Here is a 22,477-nt window from a genome sequence, read left to right on the forward strand (position 1 = left end):
TCTGTCCTCATCTCTCCTCTTCCGCAGCACCGTCTGTCCTCATCTCCCCTCTTCCCCAGCACTGTCTGTCCTCATCTCTACTCTTCCGCAGCACCGTCTGTACTCATCTCCTCTCTTCCCCTGCACTGTGTGTCCTCATCTCCCCTTTCACCAACACTGTCTGTCCTCATTTCTCCTCTACTCCAGCACTGTCTGTCCTCATCTCCCCTCTTCTTCAGCACTGTCTTTCCTTATCTCCCCTCTCCCACAGCACTGTCTTTCCTCATCTGTCATCTTCCTCAGCACTGAATGTCCTCTTCCCCAGCACTCTCTGTCGTCATCTCCTCTCTTCCGCAACACTGTCTGTCCTCATCTCCACTCTTCTCCAGCACTGTCTTCCCTCATCTCCCCTCCTCCCCAGCACTGTCTGTCTTCATCTCCTCTCTTCCGCAACACTGTCTGTCCTCATCTATCCTCTTCCCCAGCACTGTCTGTCCTCATCTCCCCTCCTCCCCAGCACTGTCTGTCTTCATCTCCTCTCTTCCCCACCACTGTCTGTCATGATCTCTCCTCTTCCTCAGCATTGTCTGTCCTCTTTCCCAGCACCGTCTTTCCTCATCTGTCCTCTTCCCCAGCACTGTCTGTCCTCATCTCTCCTCTTCCCCAGCACTGTCTATCCCCAGCTCCACTCTTCCCCAGCACTGTCTGTCCTTGTCTCTCCCCTTCCCCTGCACTGTCTGTCTTCGTCTCTCCTCTTCCCCAGCTTGTCTATCCTCATTTCCCCCTTACCCAGCACTGTCTGTCCTCTTCTCCCCTCTTCCTCTGCACTGTCTTTCCTCATCTCTCCTCTTCCCCAGCACCGTCTTTCCTCATCTGTCCTCTTCCCCAGCACTGTCTGTCCTCTTCTCTCCTCTTCCTCAGCACTGTTTGTCCTCATCTCTCTTCTTCCTCAACACTGTCTATCTCCACTTACCCTCTTCCCCAGCACTGTCTGTACTCATATCTCCTCTTCCCCAGGTTGTCTATCCCCATCTCCCCACTTCCCCAGCACTGTCTGTCCTCATCTCCCCTCTTCCCCAGCACTGTCTGTCATCATCTCTCCTCGTCCCCAGCATTGTCTGTCCTCTTCCCGAGCACTGTCTGTCCTCATGTCCCCTCTTCCCCAGCACTGTCATTCCTCATCTCCCCTCTTCCCCAGCACTGTCTTTCCTCATCTCCCATCTTCCCCAGCACCGTCTTTCCTCATCTGTCCTCTTCCCCAGCACTGTCTGTCCTCATCTCTACTGTTCCTCAGCACTGTTTTTCCTCATCTCTCTTCTTCCTCAGCACTGTCTATCTCCACTTACCCTCTTCCGCAGCACTGTTTGTCCTGACCTGTCCTCTCCCCCAGCACTGTCTGTCCTTATCTCCCCTCTTCCCCAGCACTGTCTGTCCTCATATCTCTTCTTCCCCAGCTTGTCTATCCCCATCTCCCCACGTCCACAGCACTGTCTGTCCTCATGTCCCCTCTTCCCCAGCACTGTCTGTCCTCATCTCTCCTCTTCCCCAGCACTGTCTATCCCCAGCTCCACTCTTCCCCAGCACTGTCTGTCCTTGTCTCTCCCCTTCCCCTGCACTGTCTGTCTTCGTCTCTCCTCTTCCCCAGCTTGTCTATCCTCATTTCCTCTCTTCCCCAGCACTGTCTGTCCTCTTCTCTCCTCTTCCCCAGCACTTTCTGTCCTTGTCTGTCCCCTTCCCCAGCACTGTCTGTCATCGTCTCTCCTCTTCCACAGCAAAGTCATTCCTCATCTCTCCTCTTCCCCAGCACTGTCATTCCTCATCTCCCCTCTTCCCCAGCACTGTCTGTCCTCATCTCTACTCTTCCGCAACACCGTCCGTCCTCATCTCCCCTCTTCCCCAGCACTGTCTGTCCTCATCTCTACTCTTCCGCAACACCGTCTGTCCTCATCTCCCATCTTCCCCAGCACTGTCTGTCCTCATCTCTCCTCTTCCGCAGCAGCGTCTGTCCTCATTCTCTCCTCTTCCCCAGCACTGTCAGTCCTCATCTCCCCTCTCCCCCAACACTGTCCCTCCTCATCTCCCCTCTTCCCCAGCACTGTTGTAATCATCTCTTCTCTTCCGCAGCACTGTCTGTCCTTATCTCTCTTCTTCCCCAGCACTGTCTGTCCTCATCTCCCCTCTCCCCCAACAATGTCCCTCCTCATCTCTCCTCTTCCGCAGCACCATCTGTCCTCATCTCCCCTCTTCCCCAGCACTGTCTTTCCTCATCTCCCATCTTCCCCACCACCGTCTTTCCTCATCTGTCCTCTTCCCCAGCACTGTCTGTCCTGATCTCCCCTCTTCCGCAGCACTGTCTGTCCTCATCTCCCCTCTTCCCCAGCACTGTCTGTCCTCATATCTCCTCTTCCCCAGCTTGTCTATCCCCATCTCCCCACTTCCCCAGCACTGTCTGTCCTCATCTCCCCTCTTCCCCAGCACTGTCTGTCCTCATATCTCCTCTTCCCCAGCTTGTCTATCCCCATCTCCCCACTTCCCCAGCACTGTCTGTCACCATCTCTCCTCTTCCCCAGCATTGTCTGTCCTCTTTCCCAGCACCGTCTTTCCTCATCTGTCCTCTTCCCCAGCACTTTCTGTCCTCATCTCTCCTCTTCCTCAGCAATGTCTTTCCTTATCTCCCCTCTCCCCAGCACTATCTTTCCTCATCTGTCATCTTCCTCAGCACTGAATGTCCTCTTCCCCAGCACTGTCTGTCCTCATCTCTCCTCTTCCGCAGCACCGTCTGTCCTCATCTCCCCTCTTCTCCAGCACTGTCTGTCCTCATCTCTACTCTTCCGCAGCACCGTCTGTACTCATCTCCCCTCTTCCCCTGCACTGTCTGTACTCATCTCCCCTTTCACCAGCACTGTCTGTCCTCATTTCTCCTCTACTCCAGCATTGTCTGTCCTCATCTCCCCTCTTCCTCAGCACTGTCTTTCCTTATCTCCCCTCACCCCCAGCACTGTCTTTGCTCATCTGTCATCTTCCTCAGCACTGAATGTCCTCTTCCCCAGCACTCTCTGTCTTCATCTCCTCTCTTCCGCAGCACTGTCTGTCCTCATCTCCAATCTTCTCCAGCACTGTCTTCCCTCATCTCCCCTCCTCCCCAGCACTGTCTGTCTTCATCTCCTCTCTTCCGCAACACTGTCTGTCCTCATCTCTCCTCTTCCCCAGCACTGTCTGTCCTCAGCTCCCCTCCTCCCCAGCACTCTCTGTCTTCATCTCCTCTCTTCCGCAGCACTGTCTGTCCTCATCTCCACTCTTCTCCAGCACTGTCTGTCCTCATCTCCCCTCCTCCCCAGCACTGTCTGTCTTCATCTCCTCTCTTCCGCAACACTGTCTGTCCTCATCTCTCCTCTTCCCCAGCACTGTCTGTCCTCATCTCCCCTCCTCCCCAGCACTCTCTGTCTTCATCTCCTCTCTTCTGCAGCACTGTCTGTCCTCATCTCCACTCTTCTCCAGCACTGTCTGTCCTCATCTCCCCTCCTCCCCAGCACTGTCTGTCTTCATCTCCTCTCTTCCCCAACACTGTCTGTCATCATCTCTCCTCTTCCCCAGCATTGTCTGTCCTCTTCCCCAGCACTGTCTGTCCTCATGTCCCCTCTTCCCCAGCACTGTCTTTCCTCATCTCCCCTCTTCCCCAGCACTGTCTTTCCTCATCTCCCATCTTCCCCAGCACCGTCTTTCCTCATCTGTCCTCTTCCCCAGCACTTTCTGTCCTCATCTCTACTCTTCCACAGCACTGTCTGTCCTCATCTCTCTTCTTCCTCAGCACTGTCTGTCTCCACTTACCCACTTCCGCAGCAGTGTTTGTCCTGACCTGTCCTCTCCCCCAGCACTGTCTGTCCTTATCTCCCCTCTTCCCCAGCACTGTCTGTCCTGATCTCCCCTCTTCCACAGCACTGTCTGTCCTCATCTCCCCTCTTCCCCAGCACTGTCTGTCCTCATTTCTCCTCTTCCCCAGCTTGTCTATCCCCAATCCCCACTTCCCCAGCACTGTTTGTCACCATCTCTCCTCTTCCCCAGCATTTTCTGTCCTCTTTCCCAGCACCATCTTTCCTCATCTGTCCTCCTCCCCAGCACTGTCTGTCCTCATCTCTCCTCTTCCCCAGCACTGTCTATCCCCAGCTCCACTCTTCCCCAGCACTGTCTGTCCTTGTCTCTCCCCTTCCCCTGCACTGTCTGTCTTCGTCTCTCCTCTTCCCCAGCTTGTCTATCCTCATTTCCCCTCTTACCCAGCACTGTCTGTCCTCTTCTCCCCTCTTCACCTGCAGTGTCTTTCCTCATCTCTCCTCTTCCCCAGCACCGTCTTTCCTCATCTGTCCTCTTCCCCAGCACTGTCTGTCCTCTTCTCTCCTTTTCCTCAGCACTGTTTGTCCTCATCTCTCTTCTTCCTCAGCACTGTCTATCTCCAGTTACCCTCTTCCCCAGCACTGCCTGTACTCATATCTCCTCTTCCCCAGGTTGTCTATCCCCATCTCCCCACTTTCCCAGCACTGTCTGTCCTCATCTCCCCTCTTCCCCAGCACTGTCTGTCATCATCTCTCCTCGTCCCCAGCATTGTCTGTCCTCTTCCCCAGCACTGTCTGTCCTCATGTCCCCTCTTCCCCAGCACTGTCTTTCCTCATCTCCCCTCTTCCCCAGCACTGTCTTTCCTCATCTCCCATCTTCCCCAGCACCGTCTTTCCTCATCTGTCCTCTTCCACAGCACTGTCTGTCCTCATCTCTACTCTTCCTCAGCACTGTTTTTCCTCATCTCTCTTCTTCCTCAGCACTGTCTATCTCCACTTGCCCTCTTCCGCAGCACTGTTTGTCCTGACCTGTCCTCTCCCCAAGCACTGTCTGTCCTTATCTCCCCTCTTCCCCAGCACTGTCTGTCCTCATATCTCTTCTTCCCCAGCTTGTCTATCCCCATCTCCCCACTTCCCCAGCACTGTCTGTCCTCATCTCCCCTCTTCCCCAGCACTGTCTGTCATCATCTCTCCTCTTCCCCAGCATTGTCTGTCCTCTTCCCCAGCACTGTCTGTCCTCATGTCCCCTCTTCCCCAGCACTGTCTGTCCTCATCTCTCCTCTTCCCCAGCACTGTCTATCCCCAGCTCCACTCTTCCCCAGCACTGTCTGTCCTTGTCTCTCCCCTTCCCCTGCACTGTCTGTCTTCGTCTCTCCTCTTCCCCAGCTTGTCTATCCTCATTTCCCCTCTTCCCCAGCACTGTCTGTCCTCTTCTCGCCTCTTCCACAGCACTTTCTGTCCTTGTCTGTCCCCTTCCCCTGCACTGTCTGTCGTCGTCTCTCCTCTTCCACAGCAAAGTCATTCCTCATCTCTCCTCTTCCCCAGCACTGTCATTCCTCAACTCCCCTCTTCCCCAGCACTGTCTGTCCTCATCTCTACTCTTCCGCAACACCGTCTGTCCTCATCTCCCCTCTTCCCCAGCACTGTCTGTCCTCATCTCTACTCTTCCGCAACACCATCTGTCCTCATCTCCCCTCCTGCCCAGCACTGTCTGTCCTCATCTCCCCTCTTCCCCAGCACTGTCTTTCCTCATCTCCCATCTTCCCCAGCACCATCTTTCCTCATCTGTCCTCTTCCCCAGCACTGTCTGTCCTCATCTCTACTCTTCCTCAGCACTGTTTTTCCTCATCTCTCTTCTTCCTCAGCACTGTCTATCTCCACTTACCCTCTTCCGCAGCACTGTTTGTCCTGACCTGTCCTCTCCCCCAGCACTGTCTGTCCTTATCTCCCCTCTTCCCCAGCACTGTCTGTCCTCATATCTCTTCTTCCCCAGCTGGTCTATCCCCATCTCCCCACTTCCCCAGCACTGTCTGTCCTCATCTCCCCTCTTCCCCAGCACTGTCTGTCATCATCTCTCCTCTTCCCCAGCATTGTCTGTCCTCTTCCCCAGAACTGTCTGTCCTCATGTCCCCTCTTCCCCAGCACTGTCTGTCCTCATCTCTCCTCTTCCCCAGCACTGTCTATCCCCAGCTCCACTCTTCCCCAGCACTGTCTGTCCTTGTCTCTCCCCTTCCCCTGCACTCTCTGTCTTCGTCTCTCCTCTTCCCCAGCTTGTCTATCCTCATTTCCCCTCTTCCCCAGCACTGTCTGTCCTCTTCTCTCCTCTTCCACAGCACTTTCTGTCCTTGTCTGTCCCCTTCCCCTGCACTGTCTGTCGTCGTCTCTCCTCTTCCACAGCAAAGTCATTCCTCATCTCTCCTCTTCCCCAGCACTGTCATTCCTCATCTCCCCTCTTCCCCAGCACTGTCTGTACTCATCTCTACTCTTCCGCAACACCGTCTGTCCTCATCTCCCCTCTTCCCCAGCACTGTCTGTCCTCATCTCTACTCTTCCGCAACACCATCTGTCCTCATCTCCCCTCCTGCCCAGCACTGTCTGTCTTCATCTCCTCTCTTCCCCACCACTGTCTGTCATCATCTCTCCTCTTCCCCAGCATTGTCTGTCCTCTTCCCCAGCACTGTCTGTCCTCATGTCCCCTCTTCCCCAGCACTGTCTTTCCTCATCTCCCCTCTTCCCCAGCACTGTCTTTCCTCATCTCCCATCTTCCCCAGCACCGTCTTTCCTCATCTGTCCTCTTCCCCAGCACTTTCTGTCCTCATCTCTACTCTTCCACAGCACTGTCTGTCCTCATCTCTCTTCTTCCTCAGCACTGTCTATCTCCACTTACCCACTTCCGCAGCAGTGTTTGTCCTGACCTGTCCTCTCCCCCAGCACTGTCTGTCCTTATCTCCCCTCTTCCCCAGCACTGTCTGTCCTGATCTCCCCTCTTCCCCAGCACTGTCTGTCCTCATATCTCCTCTTCCCCAGCTTGTCTATCCCCATCTCCCCACTTCCCCAGCACTGTTTGTCACCATCTCTCCTCTTCCCCAGCATTTTCTGTCCTCTTTCCCAGCACCGTCTTTCCTCATCTGTCCTCTTCCCAGCACTGTCTGTCCTCATCTCTCCTCTTCGCCAGCACTGTCTATCCCCAGCTCCACTCTTCCCCAGCACTGTCTGTCCTTGTCTCTCCCCTTCCCCTGCACTGTCTGTCTTCGTCTCTCCTCTTCCCCAGCTTGTCTATCCTCATTTCCCCTCTTACCCAGCACTGTCTGTCCTCTTCTCCCCTCTTCCCCTGCAGTGTCTTTCCTCATCTCTTCTCTTCCCCAGCACCGTCTTTCCTCATCTGTCCTCTTCCCCAGCACTGTCTGTCCTCTTCTCTCCTTTTCCTCAGCACTGTTTGTCCTCATCTCTCTTCTTCCTCAGCACTGTCTATCTCCAGTTACCCTCTTCCCCAGCACTGCCTGTACTCATGTCCCCTCTTCCCCAGCACTGTCTTTCCTCATCTCCCCTCTTCCCCAGAACTGTCTTTCCTCATCTCCCATCTTCCCCAGCACCGTCTGTCATCATCTCTCCTCGTCCCCAGCATTGTCTGTCCTCTTCCCCAGCACTGTCTGTCCTCATGTCCCCTCTTCCCCAGCACTGTCTTTCCTCATCTCCCCTCTTCCCCAGAACTGTCTTTCCTCATCTCCCATCTTCCCCAGCACCGTCTTTCCTCATCTGTCCTCTTCCCCAGCACTGTCTGTCCTCATCTCTACTCTTCCTCAGCACTGTTTTTCCTCATCTCTCTTCTTCCTCAGCACTGTCTATCTCCACTTACCCTCTTCCGCAGCACTGTTTGTCCTGACCTGTCCTCTCCCCCAGCACTGTCTGTCCTTATCTCCCCTCTTCCCCAGCACTGTCTGTCCTCATATCTCTTCTTCCCCAGCTTGTCTATCCCCATCTCCCCACTTCCCCAGCACTGTCTGTCCTCATCTCCCCTCTTCCCCAGCACTGTCTGTCATCATCTCTCCTCTTCCCCAGCATTGTCTGTCCTCTTCCCCAGCACTGTCTGTCCTCATGTCCCCTCTTCCCCAGCACTGTCTGTCCTCATCTCTCCTCTTCCCCAGCACTGTCTATCCCCAGCTCCACTCTTCCCCAGCACTGTCTGTCCTTGTCTCTCCCCTTCCCCTGCACTGTCTGTCTTCGTCTCTCCTCTTCCCCAGCTTGTCTATCCTCATTTCCCCTCTTCCCCAGCACTGTCTGTCCTCTTCTCTCCTCTTCCCCAGCACTTTCTGTCCTTGTCTGTCCCCTTCCCCTGCACTGTCTGTCGTCGTCTCTCCTCTTCCACAGCAAAGTCATTCCTCATCTCTCCTCTTCCCCAGCACTGTCATTCCTCATCTCCCCTCTTCCCCAGCACTGTCTGTCCTCATCTCTATTTTTCCGCAACACCATCTGTCCTCATCTCCACTCTTCCACAGCACTGTCTTTCCTCATCTCTACTCTTCCGCAACACCGTCTGTCCTCATCTCCCATCTTCCCCAGCACTGTCTGTCCTCATCTCTCCTCTTCCGCAGCAGCGTCTGTCCTCATTCTCTCCTCTTCCCCAGCACTGTCTGTCCTCATCTCCCCTCTCCCCCAACATTGTCCCTCCTCATCTCCCCTCTTGCCCAGCACTGTTGTCCTCATCTCCTCTCTTCCGCAGCACTGTCTGTCCTTATCTCTCTTCTTCCCCAGCACTGTCTGTCCTCATCTCCCCTCTCCCCCAACAATGTCCCTCGTCATCTCTCCTCTTCCGTAGCACCGTCTGTCCTCATCTCCCCTCTTCCCCAGCACTGTCTGTCATCATTTCTCCTCTTCCCCAGCATTGTCTGTCCTCTTCCCCAGCACAGTCTGTCCTCATGTCCCCTCTTCCCCAGCACTGTCTGTCCTCATCTCTCCTCTTCCCCAGCACTGTCTATCCCCAGCTCCACTCTTCCCCAGCACTGTCTGTCCTTGTCTCTCCCCTTCCCCTGCACTGTCTGTCTTCGTCTCTCCTCTTCCCCAGCTTGTCTATCCTCATTTCCCCTCTTACCCAGCACTGTCTGTCCTCTTCTCTCCTCTTCCCCAGCACTTTCTGTCCTTGTCTGTCCCCTTCACCTGCACTGTCTGTCGTCGTCTCTCCTCTTCCACAGCAAAGTCATTCCTCATCTCTCCTCTTCCCCAGCACTGTCATTCCTCATCTCCCCTCTTCCCCAGCACTGTCTGTCCTCATCTCTACTCTTCCGCAACACCGGTCTGTCCTCATCTCCCCTCTTCCCCAGCACTGTCTGTCCTCATCTCTACTCTTCCACAACACTGTGTGTCCTCATCTTCCCTCTTCCCCAGCACTGTCTGTCCTCATCTCTACTCTTCCGCAGCACCGTCTGTCCTCATCTCCCCTCTTCCCCAGCACTGTCTGTCCTCATCTCTACTCTTCCGCAACAGCGTCTGTCCTCATCTCCCATCTTCCCCAGCACTGTCTGTCCTCATCTCTCCTCTTCCGCAGCAGCGTCTGTCCTCATTCTCTCCTCTTCCCCAGCACTGTCTTTCCTCATTGCCCCTCTCCCCCAACACTGTCCCTCCTCATCTCCCCTCTTCCCCAGCACTGTTGTCCTCATCTCCTCTCTTCCGCAGCACTGTCTGTCCTTATCTCTCTTCTTCCCCAGCACTGTCTGTCCTCATCTCCCCTCTCCCCCAACAATGTCCCTCCTCATCTCTCCTCTTCCGCAGCACCGTCTGTCCTCATCTCCCCTCTTCCCCAGCACTGTCTGTCCTCATCTCTACTCTTCCGCAGCACCGTCTGTACTCATCTCCCCTATTCCCCTGCACTGTCTGTCCTCATCTCCCCTTTCACCAGCAGTGTCTGTCCTCATTTCTCCTCTACTCCAGCACTGTCTGTCCTCATCTCCCCTCTTCCTCAGCACTGTCTTTCCTTATCTCCCCTCTCCCCCAGCACTGTCTTTCCTCATCTGTCATCTTCCTCAGCACTGAATGTCCTCTTCCCCAGCACTCTCTGTCTTCATCTCCTCTCTTCCGCAGCACTGTCTGTCCTCATCTCCACTCCTCTCCAGCACTGTCTTCCCTCATCTCCCCTCCTCCCCAGCACTGTCTGTCTTCATCTCCTCTCTTCCGCAACACTGTCTGTCCTCATCTCTCCTCTTCCCCAGCACTGTCTGTCTTCATCTCCCCTCCTCCCCAGCACTCTCTGTCTTCATCTCCTCTCTTCCGCAGCACTGTCTGTTCTCATCTCCACTCTTCTCCAGCACTGTCTGTCCTCATCTCCCCTCCTCCCCAGCACTGTCTGTCTTCATCTCCTCCCTTCCCCACCACTGTCTGTCATCATCTCTCCTCTTCCCCAGCACTGTCTTTCCTCATCTCCCCTCTTCCCCAGCACTGTCTTTCCTCATCTCCCATCTTCCCCAGCACCGTCTTTCCTCATCTGTCCTCTTCCCCAGCACTGTCTGTCCTCATCTCTACTCTTCCACAGCACTGTCTGTCCTCATCTCTCTTCTTCCTCAGCACTGTCTATCTCAACTTACCCTCTTCCGCAGCAGTGTTTGTCCTGACCTGTCCTCTCCCCCAGCACTGTCTGTCCTTATCTCCCCTCATCCCCAGCACTGTCTGTCCTGATCTCCCCTCTTCCGCAGCACTGTCTGTCCTCATCTCTACTCTTCCACAGCACTGTCTGTCCTCATCTCTCTTCTTCCTCAGCACTGTCTATCTCAACTTACCCTCTTCCGCAGCAGTGTTTGTCCTGACCTGTCCTCTCCCCCAGCACTGTCTGTCCTTATCTCCCCTCTTCCCCAGCACTGTCTGTCCTGATCTCCCCTCTTCCACAGCACTGTCTGTCCTCATCTCCCCTCTTCCCCAGCACTGTCTGTCCTCATATCTCCTCTTCCCCAGCTTGTCTATCCCCATCTCCCCACTTCCCCAGCACTGTCTGTCCTCATCTCCCCTCTTCCCCAGCACTGTCTGTCCTCATATCTCCTCTTCCCCAGCTTGTCTATCCCCATCTCCCCACTTCCCCAGCACTGTTTGTCACCATCTCTCCTCTTCCCCAGCATTTTCTGTGCTCTTTCCCAGCACCGTCTTTCCTCTTCTGTCCTCTTCCCCAGCACTGTCTGTCCTCATCTCTCCTCTTCTCCAGCACTGTCTATCCCCAGCTCCAATCTTCCCCAGCACTGTCTGTCCTTGTCTCTCCCCTTCCCCTGCACTGTCAGTCTTCGTCTCTCCTCTTCCCCAGCTTGTCTATCCTCATTTCCCCTCTTACCCAGCACTGTCTGTCCTCTTCTCCCCTCTTCCCCTGCAGTGTCTTTCCTCATCTCTCCTCTTCCCCAGCACCGTCTTTCCTCATCTGTCCTCTTCCCCAGCACTGTCTGTCCTCTTCTCTCCTCTTCCTCAGCACTGTTTGTCCTCATCTCTCTTCTTCCTCAGCACTGTCTATCTCCACTTACCCTCTTCTCCAGCACTGTCTGTACTCATATCTCCTCTTCCCCAGGTTGTCTATCCCCATCTCCCCACTTCCCCAGCACTGTCTGTCATCATCTCTCCTCGTCCCCAGCATTGTCTGTCCTCTTCCCCAGCACTGTCTGTCCTCATGTCCCCTCTTCCCCAGCACTGTCTTTCCTCATCTCCCCTCTTCCCCAGCACTGTCTTTCCTCATCTCCCATCTTCCCCAGCACCGTCTTTCCTCATCTGTCCTCTTCTCCAGCACTGTCTGTCCTCATCTCTACTCTTCCTCAGCACTGTTTTTCCTCATCTCTCTTCTTCCTCAGCACTGTCTATCTCAACTTACCCTCTTCCGCAGCACTGTTTGTCCTGACCTGTCCTCTCCCCCAGCACTGTCTGTCCTTATCTCCCCTCTTCCCCAGCACTGTCTGTCCTCATATCTCTTCTTCCCCAGCTTGTCTATCCCCATCTCCCCACTTCCCCAGCACTGTCTGTCCTCATCTCCCCTCTTCCGCAGCACTGTCTGTCATCATCTCTCCTCTTCCCCAGCATTGTCTGTCCTCTTCCCCAGCACTGTCTGTCCTCATGTCCCCTCTTCGCCAGCACTGTCTGTCCTCATCTCTCCTCTTCCCCAGCACTGTCTATCCCCAGCTCCACTCTTCCCCAGCACTGTCTGTCCTTGTCTCTCCCCTTCCCCTGCACTGTCTGTCTTCGACTCTCCTCTTCCCCAGCTTGTCTTTCCTCATTTCCCCTCTTCCCCAGCATGTCTGTCCTCTTCTCTCCTCTTCCCCAGCACTTTCTGTCCTTGTCTGTCCCCTTCCCCTGCACTGTCTGTCGTCGTCTCTCCTCTTCCACAGCAAAGTCATTCCTCATCTCCCCTCTTCCCCAGCACTGTCTGTCCTCATCTCTACTCTTCCGCAACACCGTCTGTCCTCATCTCCCCTCTTCCCCAGCACTGTCTGTCCTCATCTCTACTCTTCCGCAACACCGTCTGTCCTCATCTCCCATCTTCCCCAGCACTGTCTGTCCTCATCTCTCCTCTTCCACAGCAGCGTCTGTCCTCATTCTCTCCTCTTCCCCAGCACTGTCTGTCCTCATCTCCCCTCTTCCCCAGCACTGTTGTCCTCATCTTCTCTCTTCCGCAGCACTGTCTGTCCTTATCTCTCTTCTTCCCCAGCACTGTCTGTCCTCATCTCCCCTCTCCCCCAACAATGTCCCTCCTCATCTCTCCTCTTCCGTAGCACCGTCTGTCCTCATCTCCCCTCTTCCCCAGCACTGTCTGTCATCATCTCTCCTCTTCCCCAGCATTGACTGTCCTCTTCCCCAGCACAGTCTGTCCTCATGTCCCCTCTTCCCCAGCACTGTCTGTCCTCATCTCTCCTCTTCCCCAGCACTGTCTGTCCTCATCTCCCCTCCTCCCCAGCACTCTCTGTCTTCATCTCCTCTCTTCCGCAGCACTGTCTGTTCTCATCTCCACTCTTCTCCAGCACTGTCTGTCCTCATCTCCCCTCCTCCCCAGCACTGTCTGTCTTCATCTCCTCTCTTCCCCACCACTGTCTGTCATCATCTCTCCTCTTCCCCAGCACTGTCTTTCCTCATCTCCCCTCTTCCCCAGCACTGTCTTTCCTCATCTCCCATCTTCCCCAGCACCGTCTTTCCTCATCTGTCCTCTTCCCCAGCTCTGTCTGTCCTCATCTCTACTCTTCCACAGCACTGTCTGTCCTCATCTCTCTTCTTCCTCAGCACTGTCTATCTCAACTTACCCTCTTCCGCAGCAGTGTTTGTCCTGACCTGTCCTCTCCCCCAGCACTGTCTGTCCTTATCTCCCCTCTTCCCCAGCACTGTCTGTCCTGATCTCCCCTCTTCCGCAGCACTGTCTGTCCTCATCTCTACTCTTCCACAGCACTGTCTGTCCTCATCTCTCTTCTTCCTCAGCACTGTCCATCTCAACTTACCCTCTTCCGCAGCAGTGTTTGTCCTGACCTGTCCTCTCCCCCAGCACTGTCTGTCCTTATCTCCCCTCTTCCCCAGCACTGTCTGTCCTGATCTCCCCTCTTCCACAGCACTGTCTGTCCTCATCTCCCCTCTTCCCCAGCACTGTCTGTCCTCATATCTCCTCTTCCCCAGCTTGTCTATCCCCATCTCCCCACTTCCCCAGCACTGTCTGTCCTCATCTCCCCTCTTCCCCAGCACTGTCTGTCCTCATATCTCCTCTTCCCCAGCTTGTCTATCCCCATCTCCCCACTTCCCCAGCACTGTTTGTCACCATCTCTCCTCTTCCCCAGCATTTTCTGTCCTCTTTCCCAGCACCGTCTTTCCTATTCTGTCCTCTTCCCCAGCACTGTCTGTCCTCATCTCTCCTCTTCTCCAGCACTGTCTATCCCCAGCTCCACTCTTCCCCAGCACTGTCTGTCCTTGTCTCTCCCCTTCCCCTGCACTGTCTGTCTTCGTCTCTCCTCTTCCCCAGCTTGTCTATCCTCATTTCCCCTCTTCCCCAGCACTGTCTGTCCTCTTCTCCCCTCTTCCCCTGCAGTGTCTTTCCTCATCTCTCCTCTTCCCCAGCACCGTCTTTCCTCATCTGTCCTCTTCCCCAGCACTGTCTGTCCTCTTCTCTCCTCTTCCTCAGCACTGTTTGTCCTCATCTCTCTTCTTCCTCAGCACTGTCTATCTCCACTTACCCTCTTCCCCAGCACTGTCTGTACTCATATCTCCTCTTCCCCAGGTTGTCTATCCCCATCTCCCCACTTCCCCAGCACTGTCTGTCCTCATCTCCCCTCTTCCCCAGCACTGTCTGTCATCATCTCTCCTCGTCCCCAGCATTGTCTGTCCTCTTCCCCAGCACTGTCTGTACTCATGTCCCCTCTTCCCCAGCACTGTCTTTCCTCATCTCCCCTCCTCCCCAGCACCGTCTTTCCTCATCTCCCATCTTCCCCAGCAACGTCTTTCCTCATCTGTCCTCTTCTCCAGCACTGTCTGTCCTCATCTCTACTCTTCCTCAGCACTGTTTTTCCTCATCTCTCTTCTTCCTCAGCACTGTCTATCTCCACTTACCCTCTTCCGCAGCACTGTTTGTCCTGACCTGTCCTCTCCCCCAGCACTGTCTGTCCTTATCTCCCCTCTTCCCCAGCACTGTCTGTCCTCATATCTCTTCTTCCCCAGCTTGTCTATCCCCATCTCCCCACTTCCCCAGCACTGTCTGTCCTCATCTCCCCTCTTCCCCAGCACTGTCTGTCATCATCTCTCCTCTTCCCCAGCATTGTCTGTCCTCTTCCCCAGCACTGTCTGTCCTCATGTCCCCTCTTCGCCAGCACTGTCTGTCCTCATCTCTCCTCTTCCCCAGCACTGTCTATCCCCAGCTCCACTCTTCCCCAGCACTGTCTGTCCTTGTCTCTCCCCTTCCCCTGCACTGTCTGTCTTCGACTCTCCTCTTCCCCAGCTTGTCTATCCTCATTTCCCCTCTTCCCCAGCACTGTCTGTCCTCTTCTCTCCTCTTCCCCAGAACTTTCTGTCCTTGTCTGTCCCCTTCCCCTGCACTGTCTGTCGTCGTCTCTCCTCTTCCACAGCAAAGTCATTCCTCATCTCTCCTCTTCCCCAGCACTGTCATTCCTCATCTCCCCTCTTCCCCAGCACTGTCTGTCCTCATCTCTACTCTTCCGCAACACCGTCTGTCCTCATCTCCCATCTTCCCCAGGTTGTCTATCCCCATCTCCCCACTTCCCCAGCACTGTCTGTCCTCATCTCCCCTCTTCCCCAGCACTGTCTGTCATCATCTCTCCTCGTCCCCAGCATTGTCTGTCCTCTTCCCCAGCACTGTCTATCCTCATGTCCCCTCTTCCCCAGCACTGTCTTTCCTCATCTCCCCTCCTCCCCAGCACCGTCTTTCCTCATCTCCCATCTTCCCCAGCAACGTCTTTCCTCATCTGTCCTCTTCTCCAGCACTGTCTGTCCTCATCTCTACTCTTCCTCAGCACTGTTTTTCCTCATCTCTCTTCTTCCTCAGCACTGTCTATCTCCACTTACCCTCTTCCGCAGCACTGTTTGTCCTGACCTGTCCTCTCCCCCAGCACTGTCTGTCCTTATCTCCCCTCTTCCCCAGCACTGTCTGTCCTCATATCTCTTCTTCCCCAGCTTGTCTATCCCCATCTCCCCACTTCCCCAGCACTGTCTGTCCTCATCTCCCCTCTTCCCCAGCACTGTCTGTCATCATCTCTCCTCTTCCCCAGCATTGTCTGTCCTCTTCCCCAGCACTGTCTGTCCTCATGTCCCCTCTTCGCCAGCACTGTCTGTCCTCATCTCTCCTCTTCCCCAGCACTGTCTATCCCCAGCTCCACTCTTCCCCAGCACTGTCTGTCCTTGTCTCTCCCCTTCCCCTGCACTGTCTGTCTTCGACTCTCCTCTTCCCCAGCTTGTCTATCCTCATTTCCCCTCTTCCCCAGCACTGTCTGTCCTCTTCTCTCCTCTTCCCCAGAACTTTCTGTCCTTGTCTGTCCCCTTCCCCTGCACTGTCTGTCGTCGTCTCTCCTCTTCCACAGCAAAGTCATTCCTCATCTCTCCTCTTCCCCAGCACTGTCATTCCTCATCTCCCCTCTTCCCCAGCACTGTCTGTCCTCATCTCTACTCTTCCGCAACACCGTCTGTCCTCATCTCCCATCTTCCCCAGGTTGTCTATCCCCATCTCCCCACTTCCCCAGCACTGTCTGTCCTCATCTCCCCTCTTCCCCAGCACTGTCTGTCATCATCTCTCCTCGTCCCCAGCATTGTCTGTCCTCTTCCCCAGCACTGTCTATCCTCATGTCCCCTCTTCCCCAGCACTGTCTTTCCTCATCTCCCCTCCTCCCCAGCACCGTCTTTCCTCATCTCCCATCTTCCCCAGCAACGTCTTTCCTCATCTGTCCTCTTCTCCAGCACTGTCTGTCCTCATCTCTACTCTTCCTCAGCACTGTTTTTCCTCATCTCTCTTCTTCCTCAGCACTGTCTATCTCCACTTACCCTCTTCCGCAGCACTGTTTGTCCTGACCTGTCCTCTCCCCCAGCACTGTCTGTCCTTATCTCCCCTCTTCCCCAGCACTGTCTGTCCTCATATCTCTTCTTCCCCAGCTTGTCTATCCCCATCTCCCCACTTCCCCAGCACTGTCTGTCCTCATCTCCCCTCTTCCCCAGCACTGTCTGTCATCATCTCTCCTCTTCCCCAGCATTGTCTGTCCTCTTCCCCAGCACTGTCTGTCCTCATGTCCCCTCTTCGCCAGCACTGTCTGTCCTCATCTCTCCTCTTCCCCAGCACTGTCTATCCCCAGCTCCACTCTTCCCCAGCACTGTCTGTCCTTGTCTCTCCCCTTCCCCTGCACTGTCTGTCTTCGACTCTCCTCTTCCCCAGCTTGTCTATCCTCATTTCCCCTCTTCCCCAGCACTTTCTGTCCTCTTCTCTCCTCTTCCCCAGCACTTTCTGTCCTTGTCTGTCCCCTTCCCCTGCACTGTCTGTCGTCGTCTCTCCTCTTCCACAGCAAAGTCATTCCTCATTTCTCCTCTTCCCCAGCACTGTCATTCCTCATCTCCCCTCTTCCCCAGCACTGTCTGTCCTCATCTCTACTCTTCCGCAACACCGTCTGTCCTCATCTCCCATCTTCCGCAGCGCTGTCTGTCCTCATCTCTCCTCTTCCGCAGCAGCGTCTGTCCTCATCTCCCCTCTCTCCCAACACTGTACCTCCTCATCTCCCCTCTTCCCCAGCACTGTCTGTCCTCATCTCTACTCTTCCGCAACACCGTCTGTCCTCATCTCCCATCTTCCCCAGGTTGTCTATCCCCATCTCCCCACTTCCCCAGCACTGTCTGTCCTCATCTCCCCTCTTCCCCAGCACTGTCTGTCATCATCTCTCCTCGTCCCCAGCATTGTCTGTCCTCTTCCCCAGCACTGTCTATCCTCATGTCCCCTCTTCCCCAGCACTGTCTTTCCTCATCTCCCCTCCTCCCCAGCACCGTCTTTCCTCATCTCCCATCTTCCCCAGCAACGTCTTTCCTCATCTGTCCTCTTCTCCAGCACTGTCTGTCCTCATCTCTACTCTTCCTCAGCACTGTTTTTCCTCATCTCTCTTCTTCCTCAGCACTGTCTATCTCCACTTACCCTCTTCCGCAGCACTGTTTGTCCTGACCTGTCCTCTCCCCCAGCACTGTCTGTCCTTATCTCCCCTCTTCCCCAGCACTGTCTGTCCTCATATCTCTTCTTCCCCAGCTTGTCTATCCCCATCTCCCCACTTCCCCAGCACTGTCTGTCCTCATCTCCCCTCTTCCCCAGCACTGTCTGTCATCATCTCTCCTCTTCCCCAGCATTGTCTGTCCTCTTCCCCAGCACTGTCTGTCCTCATGTCCCCTCTTCGCCAGCACTGTCTGTCCTCATCTCTCCTCTTCCCCAGCACTGTCTATCCCCAGCTCCACTCTTCCCCAGCACTGTCTGTCCTTGTCTCTCCCCTTCCCCTGCACTGTCTGTCTTCGACTCTCCTCTTCCCCAGCTTGTCTATCCTCATTTCCCCTCTTCCCCAGCACTTTCTGTCCTCTTCTCTCCTCTTCCCCAGCACTTTCTGTCCTTGTCTGTCCCCTTCCCCTGCACTGTCTGTCGTCGTCTCTCCTCTTCCACAGCAAAGTCATTCCTCATTTCTCCTCTTCCCCAGCACTGTCATTCCTCATCTCCCCTCTTCCCCAGCACTGTCTGTCCTCATCTCTACTCTTCCGCAACACCGTCTGTCCTCATCTCCCATCTTCCGCAGCGCTGTCTGTCCTCATCTCTCCTCTTCCGCAGCAGCGTCTGTCCTCATTCTCTCCTCTTCCCCAGCACTGTCTGTCCTCATCTCCCCTCTCTCCCAACACTGTCCCTCCTCATCTCCCCTCTTCCCCAGCACTGTTGTCCTCATCTCCTCTCTTCCGCAGCACTGTCTGTCCTTATCTCTCTTCTTCCCCAGCACTGTCTGTCCTCATCTCCCCTCTCCCCCAACAATGTCCCTCCTCATCTCTCCTCTTCCGTAGCACCGTCTGTCCTCATCTCCCCTCTTCCCCAGCACTGTCTGTCATCATCTCTCCTCTTCCCCAGCATTGTCTGTCCTCTTCCCCAGCACTGTCTGTCCTCATGTCCCCTCTTCCCCAGCACTGTCTTTCCTCATCTCCCCTCTTCCCCAGCACTGTCTTTCCTCATCTCCCATCTTCCCCAGCACCGTCTTTCCTCATCTGTCCTCTTCTCCAGCACTGTCTGTCCTCATATCTCTTCTTCCCCAGCTTGTCTATCCCCATCTCCCCACTTCCCCAGCACTGTCTGTCCTCATCTCCCCTCTTCCGCAGCACTGTCTGTCATCATCTCTCCTCTTCCCCAGCATTGTCTGTCCTCTTCCCCAGCACTGTCTGTCCTCATGTCCCCTCTTCGCCAGCACTGTCTGTCCTCATCTCTCCTCTTCCCCAGCACTGTCTATCCCCAGCTCCACTCTTCCCCAGCACTGTCTGTCCTTGTCTCTCCCCTTCCCCTGCACTGTCTGTCTTCGACTCTCCTCTTCCCCAGCTTGTCTATCCTCATTTCCCCTCTTCCCCAGCATGTCTGTCCTCTTCTCTCCTCTTCCCCAGCACTTTCTGTCCTTGTCTGTCCCCTTCCCCTGCACTGTCTGTCGTCGTCTCTCCTCTTCCACAGCAAAGTCATTCCTCATCTCCCCTCTTCCCCAGCACTGTCTGTCCTCATCTCTACTCTTCCGCAACACCGTCTGTCCTCATCTCCCCTCTTCCCCAGCACTGTCTGTCCTCATCTCTACTCTTCCGCAACACCGTCTGTCCTCATCTCCCATCTTCCCCAGCACTGTCTGTCCTCATCTCTCCTCTTCCACAGCAGCGTCTGTCCTCATTCTCTCCTCTTCCCCAGCACTGTCTGTCCTCATCTCCCCTCTTCCCCAGCACTGTTGTCCTCATCTTCTCTCTTCCGCAGCACTGTCTGTCCTTATCTCTCTTCTTCCCCAGCACTGTCTGTCCTCATCTCCCCTCTCCCCCAACAATGTCCCTCCTCATCTCTCCTCTTCCGTAGCACCGTCTGTCCTCATCTCCCCTCTTCCCCAGCACTGTCTGTCATCATCTCTCCTCTTCCCCAGCATTGACTGTCCTCTTCCCCAGCACAGTCTGTCCTCATGTCCCCTCTTCCCCAGCACTGTCTGTCCTCATCTCTCCTCTTCCCCAGCACTGTCTGTCCTCATCTCCCCTCCTCCCCAGCACTCTCTGTCTTCATCTCCTCTCTTCCGCAGCACTGTCTGTTCTCATCTCCACTCTTCTCCAGCACTGTCTGTCCTCATCTCCCCTCCTCCCCAGCACTGTCTGTCTTCATCTCCTCTCTTCCCCACCACTGTCTGTCATCATCTCTCCTCTTCCCCAGCACTGTCTTTCCTCATCTCCCCTCTTCCCCAGCACTGTCTTTCCTCATCTCCCATCTTCCCCAGCACCGTCTTTCCTCATCTGTCCTCTTCCCCAGCTCTGTCTGTCCTCATCTCTACTCTTCCACAGCACTGTCTGTCCTCATCTCTCTTCTTCCTCAGCACTGTCTATCTCAACTTACCCTCTTCCGCAGCAGTGTTTGTCCTGACCTGTCCTCTCCCCCAGCACTGTCTGTCCTTATCTCCCCTCTTCCCCAGCACTGTCTGTCCTGATCTCCCCTCTTCCGCAGCACTGTCTGTCCTCATCTCTACTCTTCCACAGCACTGTCTGTCCTCATCTCTCTTCTTCCTCAGCACTGTCCATCTCAACTTACCCTCTTCCGCAGCAGTGTTTGTCCTGACCTGTCCTCTCCCCCAGCACTGTCTGTCCTTATCTCCCCTCTTCCCCAGCACTGTCTGTCCTGATCTCCCCTCTTCCACAGCACTGTCTGTCCTCATCTCCCCTCTTCCCCAGCACTGTCTGTCCTCATATCTCCTCTTCCCCAGCTTGTCTATCCCCATCTCCCCACTTCCCCAGCACTGTCTGTCCTCATCTCCCCTCTTCCCCAGCACTGTCTGTCCTCATATCTCCTCTTCCCCAGCTTGTCTATCCCCATCTCCCCACTTCCCCAGCACTGTTTGTCACCATCTCTCCTCTTCCCCAGCATTTTCTGTCCTCTTTCCCAGCACCGTCTTTCCTATTCTGTCCTCTTCCCCAGCACTGTCTGTCCTCATCTCTCCTCTTCTCCAGCACTGTCTATCCCCAGCTCCACTCTTCCCCAGCACTGTCTGTCCTTGTCTCTCCCCTTCCCCTGCACTGTCTGTCTTCGTCTCTCCTCTTCCCCAGCTTGTCTATCCTCATTTCCCCTCTTCCCCAGCACTGTCTGTCCTCTTCTCCCCTCTTCCCCTGCAGTGTCTTTCCTCATCTCTCCTCTTCCCCAGCACCGTCTTTCCTCATCTGTCCTCTTCCCCAGCACTGTCTGTCCTCTTCTCTCCTCTTCCTCAGCACTGTTTGTCCTCATCTCTCTTCTTCCTCAGCACTGTCTATCTCCACTTACCCTCTTCCCCAGCACTGTCTGTACTCATATCTCCTCTTCCCCAGGTTGTCTATCCCCATCTCCCCACTTCCCCAGCACTGTCTGTCCTCATCTCCCCTCTTCCCCAGCACTGTCTGTCATCATCTCTCCTCGTCCCCAGCATTGTCTGTCCTCTTCCCCAGCACTGTCTGTACTCATGTCCCCTCTTCCCCAGCACTGTCTTTCCTCATCTCCCCTCCTCCCCAGCACCGTCTTTCCTCATCTCCCATCTTCCCCAGCAACGTCTTTCCTCATCTGTCCTCTTCTCCAGCACTGTCTGTCCTCATCTCTACTCTTCCTCAGCACTGTTTTTCCTCATCTCTCTTCTTCCTCAGCACTGTCTATCTCCACTTACCCTCTTCCGCAGCACTGTTTGTCCTGACCTGTCCTCTCCCCCAGCACTGTCTGTCCTTATCTCCCCTCTTCCCCAGCACTGTCTGTCCTCATATCTCTTCTTCCCCAGCTTGTCTATCCCCATCTCCCCACTTCCCCAGCACTGTCTGTCCTCATCTCCCCTCTTCCCCAGCACTGTCTGTCATCATCTCTCCTCTTCCCCAGCATTGTCTGTCCTCTTCCCCAGCACTGTCTGTCCTCATGTCCCCTCTTCGCCAGCACTGTCTGTCCTCATCTCTCCTCTTCCCCAGCACTGTCTATCCCCAGCTCCACTCTTCCCCAGCACTGTCTGTCCTTGTCTCTCCCCTTCCCCTGCACTGTCTGTCTTCGACTCTCCTCTTCCCCAGCTTGTCTATCCTCATTTCCCCTCTTCCCCAGCACTGTCTGTCCTCTTCTCTCCTCTTCCCCAGAACTTTCTGTCCTTGTCTGTCCCCTTCCCCTGCACTGTCTGTCGTCGTCTCTCCTCTTCCACAGCAAAGTCATTCCTCATCTCTCCTCTTCCCCAGCACTGTCATTCCTCATCTCCCCTCTTCCCCAGCACTGTCTGTCCTCATCTCTACTCTTCCGCAACACCGTCTGTCCTCATCTCCCATCTTCCCCAGGTTGTCTATCCCCATCTCCCCACTTCCCCAGCACTGTCTGTCCTCATCTCCCCTCTTCCCCAGCACTGTCTGTCATCATCTCTCCTCGTCCCCAGCATTGTCTGTCCTCTTCCCCAGCACTGTCTATCCTCATGTCCCCTCTTCCCCAGCACTGTCTTTCCTCATCTCCCCTCCTCCCCAGCACCGTCTTTCCTCATCTCCCATCTTCCCCAGCAACGTCTTTCCTCATCTGTCCTCTTCTCCAGCACTGTCTGTCCTCATCTCTACTCTTCCTCAGCACTGTTTTTCCTCATCTCTCTTCTTCCTCAGCACTGTCTATCTCCACTTACCCTCTTCCGCAGCACTGTTTGTCCTGACCTGTCCTCTCCCCCAGCACTGTCTGTCCTTATCTCCCCTCTTCCCCAGCACTGTCTGTCCTCATATCTCTTCTTCCCCAGCTTGTCTATCCCCATCTCCCCACTTCCCCAGCACTGTCTGTCCTCATCTCCCCTCTTCCCCAGCACTGTCTGTCATCATCTCTCCTCTTCCCCAGCATTGTCTGTCCTCTTCCCCAGCACTGTCTGTCCTCATGTCCCCTCTTCGCCAGCACTGTCTGTCCTCATCTCTCCTCTTCCCCAGCACTGTCTATCCCCAGCTCCACTCTTCCCCAGCACTGTCTGTCCTTGTCTCTCCCCTTCCCCTGCACTGTC

The sequence above is a fragment of the Carcharodon carcharias genome, chromosome 28, assembly GCF_017639515.1.
Source record: "Carcharodon carcharias isolate sCarCar2 chromosome 28, sCarCar2.pri, whole genome shotgun sequence".
Classification (NCBI taxonomy): domain Eukaryota; kingdom Metazoa; phylum Chordata; class Chondrichthyes; order Lamniformes; family Lamnidae; genus Carcharodon; species Carcharodon carcharias.